Raw genomic sequence first — 7117 nt, forward strand, 5'->3', positions numbered from 1 at the left:
AGAAGTTCAAAAAAATTTTGGTCCAGCCCAGTTCAAAAAATATATTGTTATCCAAAAGTTAATCAAAATATTAATAAATAATTAGCTTTACAATAAAAAGAACGGTACCAAAACAGCGTTTGTAGCTTACACACATACAAATAAATCAAATCTCACGTGTCACTCTTCTTTCTTAGACACATATGTTCAACATACCATGTTGATTTTTAACGGTAAGCACCATAGAACTTCCCATATATATATATATAGGAAAAAGTTTGGTAACCAAAATTTTTCAGCCATAATCAGCCAAAACTTTCTATATTTTACTTCATTTATATCATTTAATAACAGTTTTATTTTTTACTTCACTCTCTTATCATTCTACTTATCACCGTTTATTCTACTTATCACCGTTCTTATCAAATCTGCTAATTAATGATATTAATTAGAAAATCATATCCTTTTTATTAGGCACTATTGTAATCAATACTTAATATTCTTTTTTATAATTTAATTTTTATATATAAAAATATAATAAAGATTAATAATAATTATATTTTATTATGTAGTTCAAATTATTTTACATATATACTAATAAATCATGATTCAAAATATTTTAATATTTTATTTTTGAAGACATTATACATTTAAATCAACGTATAATTTTTTAAATCACCGTCTTTGATAATTTAAAAATTTATTTCATGTTTTTCAAAGTGAAAATGATTTATTTTAATTCACATATATTTCTAAATTTTACTATAATTAGATTTGAAAAAAAAATGTCAAATACCTAAATTAATTTATTCAATTGGCAAATTTATTCATAACATCCACAAGTTCATACACATAACATCCATAATTAAGTAAGATACACATAACATCCAAAATTTTATATTAATAACATCCATAATTTCATACTCATAACATTCATAATTTCATACATATAATATTTATAATTAACAAATTTTTACAATTAATATTACCAAATTTAAACTATGTGTCTTGTTATATATTTCAAATTATCTTACATGTACATCAAAGGATCATAATTTTAATATTTTTTGTTTACTATTCATATGTATACTTATTTATTGATTTTAATACGACGAATTAATAATTATTTTTTAAATTTTATTTTTTAATTTTAATTTTTTTATTTTATAATAACCTATATGTAAAATATGAGTTGTATACCAGAAGTTGTTAAATTCTCTAATTTAACATCCATATTTTTATACGTATAATATTTATAATTTTATATATATAATATCCATAATCAATAAATTGGTGCTAATTTATTATTATTTATTATTTTATTTTGCAGGTCATGAACTAATAATTTTAGATATTTTTAATTTTCAATAAATAAAAATTGATTAAATTTAAAATATTTTATTTTTTATAAAATGTATTGAGGTGATTTGAGTTTTTTTTAATTAAAAATATAAGAATTTGAAATTTTTATTTGGAAGAAAAAAATTATACAATTATAAATACATGTAATAATAATGAAGGAGAAATTTTTGCAATTTGATTCACATTAAATTTGGAATTAACTTTTTGTATAATTAAATAAGGAAAGATAATTAATGATAGAAAGAAATTAATTACGTCAATTAAATTAGGAGAGTGATTCACACTCTCTTATCAACGCAAATACTATTAATCATATACCTTTATTTATTATCTATAATATTTTGGTTACGTAGCATTGCCCATATATATATATATATTGGTGGGAACTCAGTCGTTAGATGAAAATTTAGTCAAATTAATCATATTATTTAACGACTCTCAATTATCAACTTCACGTAAAGTTGATTATACCTTAATTTTCACCATACATTTTTTTAAAATTAAAAATAATTATTTATTTTCCTTTTCTCTAGTCATACTAATTTATCGTTAAATTCAATTTTTCTCAGTCACAAAAAAAAATTGAGTTTTCTTCCATACACCCATACTAGCATTGACCCGTACGCTCCAAGGAAAAAAAAGTAAAGAAAAAGAATAATAGAGACACTGACGCATGCTGTGATGTAAATTGATATATATAATTAGTCTTTAATGGCAAAACATATTTTGTCACTTTTGTGCCCGCAGGAAAAAAATGTCTTCATCTAAAAAAATTATCAATGTCATAATAGTGTCACCAACTCTTCAAGGCCACCTGAACCCAACTCTCAATTTCGCAAAACGCCTTGAATCAAAGGGTGTCCACGTCACCTTAGCAATACCCGAAGAAACACCTCACCGTTTCCAAAACCTCAACACCCAAGAAACCAATTCCCACCACAGCAACAACCCATCAAAGATCCAGCTAGAGTACTTCTCTGATGGCCTTAGCATCGACCATGATCGCAGCAAAGACCCCGCGACCTTCATTGCTTCCTTGGAAACCAAAGGTGCGCAGAATCTTTCGAACCTCATGACCCACCTAAAGAAAAACGATCGAAGCTTCTCATGCTTGATCACAAGTCTTTTTATGCCGTGGTCAGTGGATGTTGCCGTTTCTCATGGAATTCCTTGCGCCGTGCTTTGGCCCCAAGCTTCTGCTCTTTTTTCCATTTACTATCGCTATGTATGCAACGCGAACCATTTTCCCGACATGAAGAATCCAAATGAGACCCTTCGTTACCCTCACTGCCGATGCTAAGGGTCCGAGAACTTCCTAGTGTTTTACTTCCTTCTTGCCCTCCAGTGGCGTAGCTTGAAACAAAATTTTGGGGCTCAGATAGAAGATAATTGTCAAGATGCTTTGGATATAGACCTATTTAAGATAAGTTCCTCTAACCTCATCTCTTTGATTTTGGTGATATTGCCAAATTTAAAGCCGTTTTTCAAAGAATTAAGGTCAAACTCATAAGATACAATTCTTTGAATTTTGTGAGGTTGTATCTCACTTTTTTCGTGATTCATTAAAGTAGAAGAACTATGTACATATATTGATATTGTAAAAGTTATATGTTCTCTTTCTTGAATATTAGCCTTCCTCTTAAAAAATACATCAATTATTTGATTTTTCATAATTATTTTATATAAAAATTTGAATATATATCCTGTAAAATATGTAAAAAAGAAGTTAGAATAACAAATATTAAAATTTATAATATTTATTGAATTTTTTTATCAATTTATACAGATACAATAATATCAATACTTATTGAATATTCTAAGTTTTTTATCATATAAAAAAATTAAATTAAATAAACAGTAAAATATAAAATGTAAAATAATATTAAATTACATAAATAAAAAATACCTAATTTTTTATATTTGAACTCAAAGGTAGAGAAAGTGTTGCTTATTAAATAGAGAGCTGCGAAATGCGAATACACTCAGTTAAGACCAAATCTAACATGTTTTAAATATTTAAAACTAAAAATTATTGTACAATAAAAACAAAAGATGAAGATTGAATTTTGATATTTTAAACCATAGCAAAATATTTGAGCCAACTAAACTAATTTTTTATTTTTTGAAAAAATATTACTATTTTTTTTTACCAAAAATTTGGGGCATGCCCCTTATCTTAACTAAGTTCCGCCCATGTTGCCCTCCCTACCTCAAGAAATTGCTGATGGATTTTAAACCAATCTTGGACAAAGTGAAATGAATTCTAGGATCTTCCGTTTACGAGTTTGAAGAGGGGGAAAGTCTAGGAGGCCAGCAACTTTGTTAAATTCTGGCCAGCATATAACTAGCAAAGAAAAGTGAGTCATTGGATGAAATGTCACACCAATCTTACACCATTAAAACCATCATTGATGACTATTTGATAGCTATAAATCACAAAAATTGATGCCCCTAACATTCCTCTTGAAGAGGAGATAGTGAACTCCATGGCTTCACTGAGCTGTATCCTTACCATTGGACCCCTTGTGTCACCTTATTTGTTAGGACAAAAAGAAAGTGAAGATTCTGATGATCTTAGTGAAAATTTTTTGAGACCAGAAGATTCTTGTCTACAATGGCTTAATGAAAAGGCAACTAGTTCGGTTATCTACGTGGCATTTGGTAGTTTAATGGAGTTTTCACAGAAGCAAATGGATAACATCGCAACTGCTTTGAAGAACACAAAGAAACCATTTCTCTGGGTGATTACGCCACAGAAGGGTGGTGCTGAATTGCCGCAAGGGTTCTTGGAAGAAATCAAAGAAATGGGGTTAGTGGTGACATGGTGCCCTCAGGCGAAGGTGCTAATGCACCCTGCGGTGGCTTGCTTTGTAAGCCACTGCGGGTGGAACTCAACCCTGGAAGCGGTAACGGCCGGCATACCGATCGTTGCCCTTCCAAACTGGTTGGATCAACCGACGAATGCTAAGCTTGTAGAAAATGTGTTTAAGACTGGGGTGAGGATGAGGATTGGGGAAGAAGAAGATGGGGTTGCGAGCGCTGAAGAGGTTGAGAGGTGCATTACGGAAGTCATGGAGGGTCCCATGGCTGAAGAGATTAAGATGAGAGCAGTGGGGCTAAAAGAAGCTGCACGGAAAGCGATGGTGGATGGTGGTTCGTCAGATAGAAATATCAATCGGTTTGTCACCGAAATTTCTGGAAAATCCACTTAGAATAGTCAAGTTGCATTTGAAAAATACAGTCTTCTATCCTAATAAATTAGTCCTTATATACTTTTCAATCCCATGCTTCATCACGTTTCTTGTAATAGTTTGGCGACATAGTGATAGAAAGTTTTGTGCATAGGAAACTGCATGCGTAGGCACTTTTTGTGTGCGTACACATCAGTAGTCTCATGTGACTAATTTTTTTTTGGAGGCCACTCGTATAAATATCCTTAAAACATCTTTTTTTAAACATGAAAAAAAGATGTTTTCATGTTGTATTTTAATTGGTTTCTGTATAATTTATTCGGTGTTCCTCATCACATATTATTAAATTTTTTAAAATATTTTCTTTCCAGAAACAATAAAAAATATTTAGTTTGGATTAAAACATAAAAGGTAATAAATTAACTATTAGATTTTTTTAAAAGATTATTTACATAAAAAAATATATCACATTCATATATATATATATATAACAAGCTCTTAAAATTTTTATAAATAAAAAAATAATTAATTTATATTCGTACAATATATAAAATAATTATTATATTATTATTATATTATATATTAAGATTCACTAATTTAAATTTTTTTTATTTTTAATATAAGCATTAGAAATAAATAAAATTTTTATAACTAAATGTAGTGTAATAAAATATATATAATATTAATTAGTTTTTTAAAAATTCTAAAAAAATAGTTTCTTTCATTTTAGTAAAATAACTATTTATTAAAGTAGACAAATTAATTATTTTCTTCTCATATACAGTTTTTTTAAGACATAAAAGTAATTAATTAGGACATTGGTTAAGATAATTAAAGTCACTATTTCATTAAATTTTTAATTTAAAGAAAAATCCTAGTTAATTTTGGTATAGAAATTTCGAATTTAAAAACATTGATAAAAATTATGTTAAATTTTGATTTATTTGATTCTCATTTAAATTAATCACTACATAAGTTAAAGTTCTGTTTTGAAGTTACATTCGAGCTTTAATCTGATTTTTAAAGTTTCAATTTACTTAGTTTGATTTTTTAACTTAGGTATCCGTGACTCATATTAGGGTTTTAAGTGTTTAGTTGAAAAAAATAAGGTAAAAAAAAATTCAATTGTTACATCAAACAGTCGATAGAATGTATAATGTAACAGTCGTTAGTCCATCTCAGCATGTCGTTAACGATTTTGTGAGACAGTGACAAAAATAAGATTAGGAACCAATGTGAGTCATAACTATTAAGTTGGGAGACTAAATTGAGTAAATCGAAATTTTTGAAATTAGATTGAAACATGGTTGTTAGAACCGAACAGTGATCAAACCGGTCAAGCTACTGGTTCACTGGTTTATTGGTTCAACCGATAAATCACTGGTTGAACCGATAAAACCGGTCTCACATAAATATAAAATATAAAATAGTTAAAAACTTAAAATTAAAATTTGAAATACATATTTTCACTAACATTTTATGAAGAATCAAGTCTCAACTTCTAAAAATAACTAATATAAAAAAATCATAAAATTTTAATACTACAATAGTATCTTATTTTGACACAATAAAAAAATAATTAATTCACAAAGCCTATCATCTAACTATAATATCAGTAGATTTTAACACTAACATCAAAACAAATAACCTTAATCACAATACTAGCAATAAAATAGATCAAGTAAATTAATAAATTTTTAGTGAAATTTATATTTATATTAATAATGGTATATAATTAAAATATAATTAATTTTAAAAATAGAAAAAACAAAAATTAAATTAAATTAGATATTTATATATACTATATAATTAGTATTTGTCAAATATAATGCTTAGAAGTGCAATGGTTAAGTGGCAAGTAGAGGTTGTTTTTGCTCCAAGGTTCTTGGTTTTTTTCAAGCAGACCAGTTCGGTTAGACCGGTTTGCACCGGTTCTTATCGGTTCACACCGGTTTTATTCCTTAAACGGTCCAAAGAGTAAACCGAACTGAACTAGGGTTCGGTTATAGTCCGATTCACTAGTTTTCCGATCGAACCAGCCGATCCAGTTCGGTTTTTACAACTATGGATTCAAATACGAATATAATTTCAGAGACCAATAAGTATTATCTCTTTGTTGACACAATTAAGTTATTTTAATGGTAATTAAGATCTAATAATGGTTTATAATAAAAGAAGCATTCTTTTGCAACAATGAACCTATAGTAGTAGTTAGGGGTGTTCATAGATTAGATCATATCCATATAAATCCACAGTATTTATCCGTATCTGATCTATAATTTGAGGATATGATCTGATCTGTAGGATGATCGGATTGGATCGAATCGGATCCACACTCTAATCAGATAGAAGTAAATATGTTTACAAAAGTAAACAAAAAAATATTGACTTTTTTTTATAAAAATAAAATTTTTTAATATTTTTTATTTTATGGATATATTTGATATCTGATCCAAACATAAAAAGTGCGAATATCGAATTTGATCTAATGAGTTTAGTGCGGATTGGATCGAAATTTCAGCCATATCCCATCTGTAAACACCCCTAGCAATAATAACTAAAAAATTATAATGATTATATTTTTA

The 7117-nt window shown here is 27.8% G+C and overlaps 1 pseudogene; it reads left to right on the top strand.

The window, feature by feature from the left end:
- Nucleotides 1-2086: 2086 nt before the first annotated feature.
- On the top strand, nucleotides 2087-4621 carry LOC110265517 (UDP-glycosyltransferase 84B2 pseudogene; annotated as a pseudogene).
- The last annotated feature ends 2496 nt before the right edge of the window (nucleotides 4622-7117 follow it).

The sequence above is a fragment of the Arachis ipaensis genome, chromosome B1 (genome assembly GCF_059453495.1).
Source record: "Arachis ipaensis isolate K30076 ecotype BB chromosome B1, ASM5945349v1, whole genome shotgun sequence".
NCBI lineage: Eukaryota > Viridiplantae > Streptophyta > Magnoliopsida > Fabales > Fabaceae > Arachis > Arachis ipaensis.